Raw genomic sequence first — 12,041 nt, 5'->3', positions numbered from 1 at the left:
CTCCATCAGGTTGCAAACTGAATATAATTTTTTTCTGCATCTAGCTCTGAAAAAATATTTGGCCTTCTAGTAGTGTGTCGGACTTTCTCTATTAGTCCATCTATACTGACCTCCATCAGGTTGCAAATTAAAACTAATTTTTATCTGCATCTACAGTACCTCTGAAAAAATATTTGGGCTTCTAGCTGTGTGTGGGACTTGTTGTATTAGTCCATCTATACTGACCTCCATCAGGTTGCAAACTGAATATATTTTTTTCTGCATCTACCTCTGAAAAAATATTGGGCTTCTAGCTGTGTGTGGGACTTGTTGTATTAGTCCATCTATACTGACCTCCATCAGGTTGCAAACTGAATATATTTTTTTCTGCATCTACCTCTGAAAAAATATTGGGCTTCTAGCTGTGTGTGGGTCTTGTTCTATTAATCCATCTATACTGACCTCCATCAGGTTGCAAACTGAATATAATTTTTTTCTGCATCTAGCTCTGAAAAAATATTTGGCCTTCTAGTAGTGTGTCGGACTTTCTCTATTAGTCCATCTATACTGACCTCCATCAGGTTGCAAACTGAATATATTTTTTTCTGCATCTACCTCTGAAAAAATATTTGGCCTTCTAGTAGTGTGTCGGACTTTCTCTATTAGTCCATCTATACTGACCTCCATCAGGTTGCAAATTAAAGCTAATTTTTATCTGCATCTACAGTACCTCTGAAAAAATATTTGGGCTTCTAGCTGTGTGTGGGACTTGTTGTATTAGTCCATCTATACTGACCTCCATCAGGTTGCAAACTGAATATATTTTTTTCCTGCATCTACCTCTGAAAAAATATTGGGCTTCTAGTTGTGTGTGGGTCTTGTTCTATTAATCCATCTATACTGACCTCCATCAGGTTGCAAATTCAAAATAATTTTTTTCTGCATCTAACCCAGCCAATAGTTTTGGCCTAATACCACAGTTTGGCCACTCAGCTCTGCTCGGTTACCATCCATTGTTTTTTTGTGCAAACAACTCCAGAGTTGTTAATTAGTTAACCACCAAAATGAGTGGAAAAAGGCCTGCTGCTGGTGGAAAGGGGAATAGGCGTGTTGGGAAGGGGAAAAAAGGTTGTGTCCGTGGGGTAGGTGTTAAAGCAACAGTAACATCTGCAGAAGAAAGACCATCTTCCAGCCAAACTAAAATGTCTACTTCTTTTAGCGGACAATGTGATAAGATCCCTTTCTTACGGCCACGCCAATCGCTACAAATTCCAGATGAGGCACAAAAACAGCAGGTGCTTCAACGGATATCAAGTGCTCCTTTAAGTGGGCTCTCCTCCACATCAACTTCAACATCACAAATACTCCAGTCCTCAAAGGTGTCACCCCAATCGCACTTGCTTCCTCACAGCTCCCAAATCTCCAGCTGCCCGTCTGAGTATGAGGTAGAACAGATGGTTGAGTCTGCAGAGCTGTTTACTCATACTATAGCCTGGGAATCAGAGGTCGACTCCAGCGCTTCTGTGAATCCAGACGAGGAAATGATCTGCACTGATGCCCAGAATCTTTATGAGTCGGATCCAGGACCAGACGCAGAAGGTTCTGACCATAATGTAGACCCTCATTCCCAAACTGTAACTCCTGTTGGTGGAGACAATGAGGAAGACGATGATAAGACTCAAATACCTGATTGGAGCGACAACTTTAGTTTTTTGTCAGGGCAGGAACAGGTTGGCTCTGAGGACGACGGGTGTGATAACGCACAGGGTGATGATGATGAGGTCGGAGATCCCACTTACTGTCAACCCACAGTCAGCCAAGAGATGAGGTCAGCAGAGGAGGTGGAGGAAGATGCTAGTGACGACGAGGTCAGGTTGCGCCTTCCTGGACAGAGACGTAGTACTGGAAGCACGTCAACAACTGCATCCTCAAACACAACTCTGCCTCTCACCACAAGTCGTGGTGGCTCTTCAGGTCGCATGGGTGCTAAGCCTTGCATAGCCTGGGCATTTTTTCAGATCGATAAAGATGACCCAACTCGTGTTATCTGTAACATTTGTCAGCAAAAGCTAAGTAGAGGCCAAAAAATACATAGTTTGAGTACTTCATGCATGAACCGGCACATGGACATGAAGCATAAGTTGCAGTGGGAAGCTCAGTGTGCTACAATGCGGCCTAGCCGGCCGGGCCAACCACCGTCTGCCATATCTTGTGCATCCGCGGCCTCTTCATCCTCTGTGACTGGGGGGACAGCAGTCACACCTGTTTTGGGGCGCAGACCTGCCACCTCTTTACCCGCAACAGCCAGCGTGATTGGCAGGTCATCATTTTCTTTGGAGGTGGTAACACCAGCTGGTGTTGAGCGCTGTCCGACATCGATAGCACCACCTTTGGATCAAGGCAACCTAACATGTCCGCCTGCATCTTCCTCACAGACCGGCAGTTTGCCGGGGACACCCTTATCAACCCCGTCTAAGCACAATAGCCAGCCCTCGGTCCCTCAGATGTGGACAAGTAAAAGACCATTTCCTCCTAGCCATGAGAAAGCTAAGAGGTTGAATTTCACCATCTGCAAGCTCTTGGCTACAGAAATGCTGCCTTTCCGCCTGGTGGACACAGAGGATTTTCGAGACCTTATGTCTGTCGCAGTGCCCCAGTACCAGATGCCCAGTCGGCACTACTTCTCAAAGAAAGGTGTGCCTGCGCTCCACCAGCATGTCGCACACAACATCACCGCTTCTTTGAGAAACTCTGTGTGTGACAGGGTGCATTTCACCACAGACACTTGGACGAGTAGGCATGGACAGGGGCGTTACATGTCGCTGACTGGGCACTGGGTAACTATGGTGACAGCAGGACAAGGGGCTGCTGTCCAAGTCTTGCCGTCCCCACGAGTTGTGCGTCAATCCTCTTTATGTCAAAGTTCCTCCACTGCTTCTGCCTCCTCAACCTCCTCTCGGTCTTCCACCTGCACCCAAAGCCTGTCTGGTCATGCCACAAGCTTTCTAACTGCGCAGAAGGGATCCTGCACACCTCCTTACTATGCTGGCAGTAGGGCTCAACGTCATCAGGCGGTTTTTACATTGAAATGTCTGGGAAATGTGAGTCACACAGCTGAGCAGTTGTGGTCAGCTCTGGAGAACCAATTTCATGAATGGTTGTCTCCACTGGACCTGAAACCAGGGAAGGCCGTGTGCGACAATGCTGCAAACCTGGGTGCGGCCCTTCGCCGGGGCAATGTCACACACGTGCCTTGTATGGCTCACGTGTTGAACCTGGTTGTCCAGCAATTTTTAGCCCACTATCCCAGACTAGATGGCCTTCTGCAGAGGGCACGGTCGCTGTGTGCTCACTTCCGCCGTTCGCATCCCGCAGCTCAGCGACTTACATCTCTACAGAAGTCGTTGGGCCTGCCACTTCACCGGCTAAAATGCGATGTGCCTACCCGGTGGAATTCAACTCTGCACATGTTGCAGCGACTGTGGCAGCACCGACAAGCCCTGGTGCAATACGTTCTGACGTATAGCCTGGGCCAACAAGATTCAGAGGTGGGGCAAATCACGCTGGAGGAGTGGTCTCAGATCAGGGACCTATGCACCCTTCTGCACAGTTTTGAAATGGCGACGAAGATGTTTAGTGCTGACGATGCCATTATCAGCATGACTATTCCGGTGATTTACATGCTGGAGCACATGTTAAACAGAATTCGGAGTCAGGTGGTGGCACAAGAGGAGGTGGAGGAAGTAGAGGAGGAGGAGTTGTATGCGGAAGGGCTAACATCTGCAAGGTCCAGACGGTCGGCAGCACCAAGGCGGCAGGCATGTGAGGGTGGGGGAGATGGTTTTACCAGGGCGCATGGTAGCAGCCAAACTAGTGAGGAAGGTGCAGGAGCCCAGGAAGAAGTGGAGGACGAACTGATGGAAGACTCATCAGATGAGGGAGACCTTGATCACATTTCTGTTGTGCGAGGTTGGGGGGAGAGGACAGAGGAAGGAAGCATGATTGTTACCTCGCCACCAACACAACAGGGACTTGGTGCTCCTGGATGCGCAACACACATGAGTGCCTTCTTGCTGCACTACCTGCAACATGACCCTCGAATTGTGAGAATTAGAAATAATCCTGACTACTGGGTTGCCACACTGTTAGATCCCCGGTACAAAAGTAAATTTGCAGAAATTATTCCTGCCATAGAAAGGGATGCACGCATGCAGGAGTATCAGCAGAGACTGTTGCAGAATCTTACATGTGCTTTTCCACAAAATACCAGTGGTGCACGTAGTGAATCTCACAGTTCCAACTTGCCAACCGTGGGACCGTCAAGTGTTCAGCACTCAAACCGTAACAGAACCACAGTATCTGCTGGTAACATCAATTTTGCGGAATAATTTCACCACTTTTTTAGCCCATCCTTTGCAAGGCCACAGGAGACAAGAAGTCTGACACATAGTCAACGCCTAGAGACGATGGTACAGGAGTATCTCCAAGTAAACATTGAAGCCACGACTGTGTCACTGGACCCTTGCTCTTTTTGGGCTTCCAATCTGGATAAATGGCCGGAGCTAGCCACTTACGCCTTGGAGATCTTGTCATGCCCCGCAGCCAGCGTTCTGTCTGAACGTGTGTTCAGCGCTGCTGGTGGTGTGCTGACAGATAAGCGCACGTGGCTCTCCACTGATAATGTAGACAGACTCCCGTTCATAAAGATGAACAAATCATGGATCCGAAACGACTTTTCTACCCCTGTGTCATCCTGGGGAGAGTAAAAGCTTGATGATTGGTTAAAATCACCCTACCAACCGTTTTAAGCTTTCAAATTACTAATCATGTTTATCTGTATCTTGACTGGAAAATAATTTGGGCTTTGTAGCAGTGTGCAGCACTGATCCTATTAGGCCATCTATAATAAGCTTCACCAGATTTAAAATTAAAAATAATTTTTAGCTGCATCTAGCCCGGAAAATAATTTTGGGGCTCCGAGATGCGCAAGGCACATAAGTGCCTTCTTGCTGCACTACCTGCAGCATGACCCTCATATTGTCAGAATTCGAAGTAATCATGACTACTGGGTTGCCACACTCTTAGATCCCCCAAACTTTTCGATCAACCTTTTCATTTTAATAAAGACCAAAAAAATGGTCATTTTTGAAATTATAAGCATTAGCAGGTTGTTAGAAACTGAAATCAAACAGTTTTCAACTCAAAACTTTATTCTAGGTGATGTTACATTTTCACATAGGACCCCTTGTTCGAAAGGAGCTTCTGAACTCTCTCGTCCATTGAATTTGTCAGGTTTTGGATGGTTTCTGCTTCAATTGTTTTGCATGAGGACAGAATACCCTCCCAGAGCTGTTGCTTAGATGTGAACTGCCTCCCGCCATCATAGACACTCCTTTTAATGATGCTCCAAAGGTTCTGAATGGGGTAGAGGTCAGGGGAGCATGGGGGTCCCACCATAAGTTTGTCCCCTTTTATGCCCATATCAGCCAGAGATGCAGATGTTTTATGTGCAGCATGAGATGGTGCATTATCATGCAGAAAAATGATCTTGCTGTGAAATACACGGTTCTTCTTCTTGAACCATGGCAGGAAGTGCTGTTTGAGAAAATCCACATACATTATGGAGTTCATCTTTAGCGCCTTCAGGGATCCTAAAGGGGCTGACAATCTCTCTCCCCATGATTCCAGCCCAAAACATTACTCCACCTCCTCCTTGTTGGCGCTGTAGCCGTGTTTGCGTGGGGTGTCCATCAACCAGCCATCCTCCACTCCATCCATCTGGACCATCGAGCGCTGCACGGCACTCATCCGTGAACAAAACAGTTTTGAAATCAGTCTTCATGTAATGTTTGGCCCACTGGAGCCGTTTCTGCTTGTGTGAAGTGGATAGAGGAGGTCGACAGGATGGCGCATGCACAGCTGCAAACCTCTGAAGGACCCTGCATCTTGTTGTTCGGGGGACGTTGGAGGCACAAGCAGCTTCAAAAACTTGTCTGCTGCTATGACAAGGCTTTTTTGCCGCTGCTCTTTCAACCTGACGTAATTGCCTGTAGGAAAGAGTCCTCAATTTGCCCTTATCAGCACGCACACGTGTGTACTGTGAATCAGCTACATACTTCTTGATTGCCAAGACACTTCATCCTGATCATCGCACAATGTTGATTGTAGTCATGCCTTGACCTAAACACTCCACAATTTGTTGCTTCTCAGCAGCCGACACATCCTTTTTCTTTCCCATTTTGGCAGAAAATGTAGGCTGCTTAATAATGTGAGAGAGCCTTCTTAAGTAGTCTTGCCTTTCATTGGACACACCTGCCAAACTAATTAGCACAGGTGTCTGCAATTGCTTACAGTGATATAAAGAGCCCTGACACACATCACCATCAATGAGTTTAACTGACAAACAAACAAATTCTTCCCTTATCACTCCTAAACACTTTTTGTATAATAATTTGGAACGCAGTGTACATGTGCTTTTCCACAAAACACCAGTGGTTCACGTAGTGAATCTTACAGTTCTAACTTGCCAACCGTGGTCTGTATGGAGTTGTTCAATAAAGGGCCCAAAATTAAGATAACATAGATGGGAGAGGTCTCTATGAATAGGAATTCCTAAGTATTTGATACCCTGTGAGGGCCAGGCAAAGGGAAAGTTGGACTGGATGGAATCCTATATGGATTTGGGGAGGGAGACATCGAGGGCCTCAGACTTCGCTGCATTGATTTTAAAATTTGACCATGTAACAAAGTGATCTATTTCAGCCATAACAGCATGGATGGATATATGTGATTGAGTGATATATACTAGGACATCATCAGCAAATAGAGAGCACTTGTAATCGGTGCCTCCCACCTCAATCCACCTAATATTGGGGTTATGGCGAATTGATGAGAGCAGGTGCTCCGTCACTAGGATGTATAAGAGAGGGGACAGAGGACATCACTGCCTTGTCCCATTGGTGATTGTGAAAGATGATGAAAATGTTCTGACGCACCCCCTGGGCCTTGGGACACCCGGAGCCGGACCCTTTTTGGTGGATGCTGGTGGTTGTAGTCTTCGTGGCGGCGACCCGGTTTCGTGGCTCAGGGCGGTCAAACCAGTGGCGGAACTATTTATGTGGTTTTGATGTTTAAATGTCCGACTACGCCACCCGTGGATTGCGGTCAGAGTGAACCGCCGCTACAGGGCAGACCGCTGAGGCTGGTGTTGTGGGTGCAGCAGAGCGCAGCATAACTCCCCACGGGAGGAGTATAGCCTCAGTGCAGTGTATGCGGAGGATGGGGGTGTTGGTGCAGGGCAGCAGCAGTAACGACACGGAGTCAGTGATGCAGTTCAGGGCCTTTACTCACAGTTCTTATTATCCAGACCACGTCTGCAGGTAACGGCTGCCCACGTCGTACTGTGCTCACCAGGTGAGGGGCTCAGACAACTCCCAGATAACTTTGGAGCACTTCACAGGACCCCCTTTGTGTGTCCTTTGTCTGGCCTTTCTTACCAACACTTCTGTCCGGCTGCCTCGGGCCTCCTCTTGGTAAACTTGGCGCCAGTTTCCCTGACCCTATGTGGTGCCTTCCTAGCGGGTGTAGCGAGGGGCTGCGCCATATAAAATGTCAGAGCCTCCGGTTTCTAGCTGAGGGTCGTTTCCTGCCTCCACTAGTTCGGGGACCGGTCTCCCCCTTTGGCCTGACCCCTCCACGCAGGTGGATTCGGGCGTGCGGTGGCGACTCGCCCGTCCGCACCCCTGGGATCCCTTCATTCCTCGTTCCTGGAGCCTTCTCCGCTCCTCTTCCTTCCTTCTCCCTCTTCCAGGCCTGGGCCTCTGTTACTAGGCCCGCCTCCGGAGCAGAGCTCATGCAGAGCCCCTGCTCCCTGCCACTTCTGCTCAGACTTCTCTGCACTGAACTAAGATGGTGCCCACCTTTTATACTCCCTTCTCAATGCACCCAGGAACTGCTTCCTCCCTGCTCCTGCACTACAGGGTTTCCCTTCCTCAGTGTTCCCTCCCCCCACTCCAGCCAGGGACAGGGACTGTCGTGCCCATCTCAGGGGCATATTGGTCGCCCTGCCCCACGGCAATGTGGTGTAATGCATGCAGGTGTCGGGTCCTGATCCACACTCCATCCTTACCCGAGAGTGAGATATCACACCTCTGGGTGAGGTGCAATACGTCTGTAGCAACCGAGCCCTCAGGGTGCTACAGTTCCATTCATCTTCAGCCTAGGTGACGTATTGCGCTACAGGGCCGTGATTTTGGCTATAAAAGGGTCCCCTAGACCCCTACCCCAAGCTTTTTAAGAGAATCATATATGGCGTGCCAGGAGACTCTATGGAATGCTTTCTCAGCATCCAACGAGAGTATCTAATTACAAATTTTTAACTGCATCTAGCCCAGGAAATACTTTGTGCCTAGTAGCAGTGTCTGCTAGTCAGCGGATTATCCCGGCTGTTAAGCAAGCTGCACCACCTGTAGTTTAGACACTTAATTTTTTCAAAGGAAATGCTTCGGGACCATGGGATACTTAGTGAAGAGCATCAGGAGGCACCCCAAGGCATAGGGGCTGGGACTGGCAGTAGGATGCCTTGCGGTGGACAGCCGAGCTCGATCCTTATAAAAGCTTTTTAACTGCAGCAGCTTTAGTGGACGCTACTGGAGCTGGAATTACCGCGGCTGCTGGCATGAGACTTGCCCTCCAATAGATCCTTGTAAATGGATTTAAAGTGTATTCATTCAAATTAGAGAGACAATTTAAATTAAAAAGCTTAGAGCTGCCTCCACCACAGGGGGGCTCGCTCGACCCACCAGCGGACAGGCACCAGTATTGGGAGAGGGGGGCTGGCCGTCAGGGTTCACCGCGGCTCTGGCACAAACCCGGCGACACGGAGGTGGCACGGGCAGGAGCGGACTGGCCGTGTCGGCTTCTCACTTTTTGGATTTTAGAAGGACATGACATGCCTATATCTGTGTCTCCCCCTCCTTTTACTCCTCCACCTCTTTTATTTTCGCATGATTATATGTACTTGTCACTTTTCCATGTGTTAGTTATGTCTTCTGAGCAGTTTGTCAGCTTTTGGACACCTTTGAAGGTGTTTTCTATGTGTTTCTATGTGTTTTTGTTTGCCTGCCATTGGTTTTAACTGTGTTCGAAGGTGTTCGACGAATAGTTCGACGAACCGAACTCGAACACTACGGGGGTGGCTCAACACTAGTTATCAGCAAGAGAGGATAAGAATTTGCTTGACCTGTTAGCTTTACTTGAGAGAGATTCCCAACAAATGTCTGGATAGTTGAAATCTCCCATGACCACTACGTCATATTTGTTGGAGCACTTGGTCATTTCATACATAAAGAATTCATCCATATCTTCAGCTTGCCCAGGTGGCCAGTAGTAATGGCCAGTAGTAAATGCCTACAATGGTGTCCTTTTCGTTGTTCTCTCCTTGTATTCTTACCCAAACAGTTTCCACAGAACTCCCAGTCTCTGCTTCAATCTCTGTGCAGATATACGCTTTTCTAACATACAATGCGACACCTCCTCCTCATTTATCAAGTCTGTTTCTTGCAAATAAGTTGTATCCTTTTAGCCTTGTATTCCAATCATGTGTATCGTCCCACCAAGTTTCAGTGATTCCAATGATATCATATTCCTTTTCCTGCGTTAGTAGTTCCAATTCTCCTTGTTTGTTGCTCATGCTTTGTGCATTTGTATAAAAACATTTAGTTTGTGATTGGTTTCTCTTCCTCCCATATTTTTATTATTTAAATTTTTTTGTCTTTGTTCTTCCTTTCCACTTCCAGTAGCACAGATCTCAATAGTATTTGTCAGCTGTATATCTTTTTCTGGCCTTTTGCTTCCCTTCCCACATTGTTCTAGTTTAAAGCTCTCCTGATGAGTGTAGCAAGGTGACTTCCAAATACATGTTTTCCAGTCTTCGTAAGGAGCACCCCATCTCTAGCAAGTAGTCCATCATATAGGTAATTCATTCCATGATCCAGAAATCCAAATCCTTGTTGACGGCACCATCGACGTAGCCAGTTGTTCACCTGTAGAATCTTATTCCACCTCATTGTTCCATGGCCATCCACTGGGAGGATGGATGAGAAGACCACCTGTGCTCCCAATTCTTTCACTTTCTTGCCTAAGTCTTCAAAGTCACTGCAGATGGTTTCCAGGTCCTTTCTTGCGGTGTCATTTGTCCCCACATGTATTAGCAGGAATGGGTAGAGATCTGTAGGTCTGAAGAGTCTTGATATCCTGTCAGACACATCTTTAATTTTTGCTCTCCACCACTCTCCGTTTTTTCTTCACAACATTTTTCCTTCTCCATCCAGGAGGATTCTGAGGGCTTACAAGGTTATTCATTGTGGGCAAAGTCTTATCTTGCTGTATTTCTTCATGGTTCTCCTGCGTGAAAGCCAGGTACTGGTTCCTGAGCAGCATAGGTGCTGACTGCCTCTCGATCCTCCTGCTTCTCTGGGTCACATGCTTCCATTCCTCTGTTTCGTCAGGTGCAGTTCGAATTTCTTCTCTTTCTGTATCATGAAGAGATAATTCTGCTCTGTCTAAGAACTCTTCACCTTCCTTAATGATTTTCAAGGTAGTTAACCTCTCTTCTAGATTTCGCAACTTTTCCTCCAACAGGGACACAAGCTTGCATTTCTGGCATGTGAAGTTTGGCTTTTCCACTGACAAGTCTGTGAACATGTAGCAGGATATGCAGCTCACCAAATGGCTCCTGGACTCTTCCATGTTCTTATTGTTGATATGTTATGAAAATAGTGAAAAACGCTGCAAAATTTGTGCGCCTACCGGCGCGCGGATCACCGATGTGCTCCTTTCGGCTACAACGGCCTCCGTGATTCCTCTGTGCCTTATAATTATTGGGTATCCAAGCTGGATACGTGGAATGAACTGGCTCTCTACTCCTTGGACGTCCTGGCCTGCCCTGCCGCCAGCGTTTTATCAGAGCGGGTTTTTAGTGCTGCTGGTGGAATTATAACTGATAAGCGCATCCGCCTGTCAATTGAAAATGCTGACAGGCTGACTCTTATACAAATGAACAAGGGCTGGATTGGGCCAGACTTCTCAACACCACCGAATGATAGCAGCGTAACAAACTTAAATCCAGTGTCTTTTCTTGGGAGGTGTGCTCCCATGCACCTTTTCACACCCACACATGGGTATACGCTTCCTGATTTTGGCTATTTGCACTTGTCCTCCTCCTTCTCCTCATCCTCCACCACCATATCACCAGGGTGACCGTGGTTCGTGATGCAACACCCACATAATTTTTTTAAAGGGTGTTTAAGATGCACGTAAAAAAAAAAAATTTTTATACAGTATGTTCATGTATACCCCCCAGGGGTAAATGTTTGTCAGCCCATACACTTAGTGCATGGGCATTACAAGTATAGGAGGCCTGCTCCTTTCTAATGGGAACATTTTTTTATGAGGCCCTCCTCCACATCTCTTCCAAGGGTCATTGAAGTGCCTCCCAATTTTTGGTAGCCCTTGCATTCACTGCATAGGCCAACACTATGGGAGACTCCTTTCTAATGGGAATTTGTCGTTGCTGTGGCCCTGCTCTATGTGTCTTTAAATTCTTAGTGGGGTTTTTCCTAAAATTGGTCAGACGTTGGACTCACTGCATACCCTATAAATGTATAGCAGACCCTCTCCTTTCTAATGGGAACATGTCGTACCTGGTTACTGTGGCCCTGCTCTGTGTGTCTTCCAATTCTTAGTGGGGTTTTTCCAAAATTTTGGCAGCCCTTGCAGTCACAGCATGGGCATTACCACTATAGGAGACCCGCTCCTTTATAATGGGAACATTTTTTTTACTGAGACCCTCTTCTTGCGTCCAAATTTTTGGCAGCCCTTGCAGTCACTGGATACGCAATAACAGTATAGGAGACCCACTTGTTAATAATGGGAACAACAAAGCATAGCCGGCTGATGACTCTCTAACAATAGCTAGGGCTGACTGCTGGCCTTTTAAGAATAGTAAGGGCTGTCTGATGTCTCTATAAAAATAGGCTTTATGACTTTCAGAGTCCCTTCAT

Source organism: Phyllobates terribilis, unplaced genomic scaffold, assembly GCF_046119375.1.
Source record: "Phyllobates terribilis strain yellow unplaced genomic scaffold, ASM4611937v1 Scaffold_1__5_contigs__length_1240528914, whole genome shotgun sequence".
NCBI lineage: Eukaryota > Metazoa > Chordata > Amphibia > Anura > Dendrobatidae > Phyllobates > Phyllobates terribilis.
The sequence above is the reverse complement of the archived record's forward strand: the minus strand, read 5'-3'. Positions refer to the sequence as shown.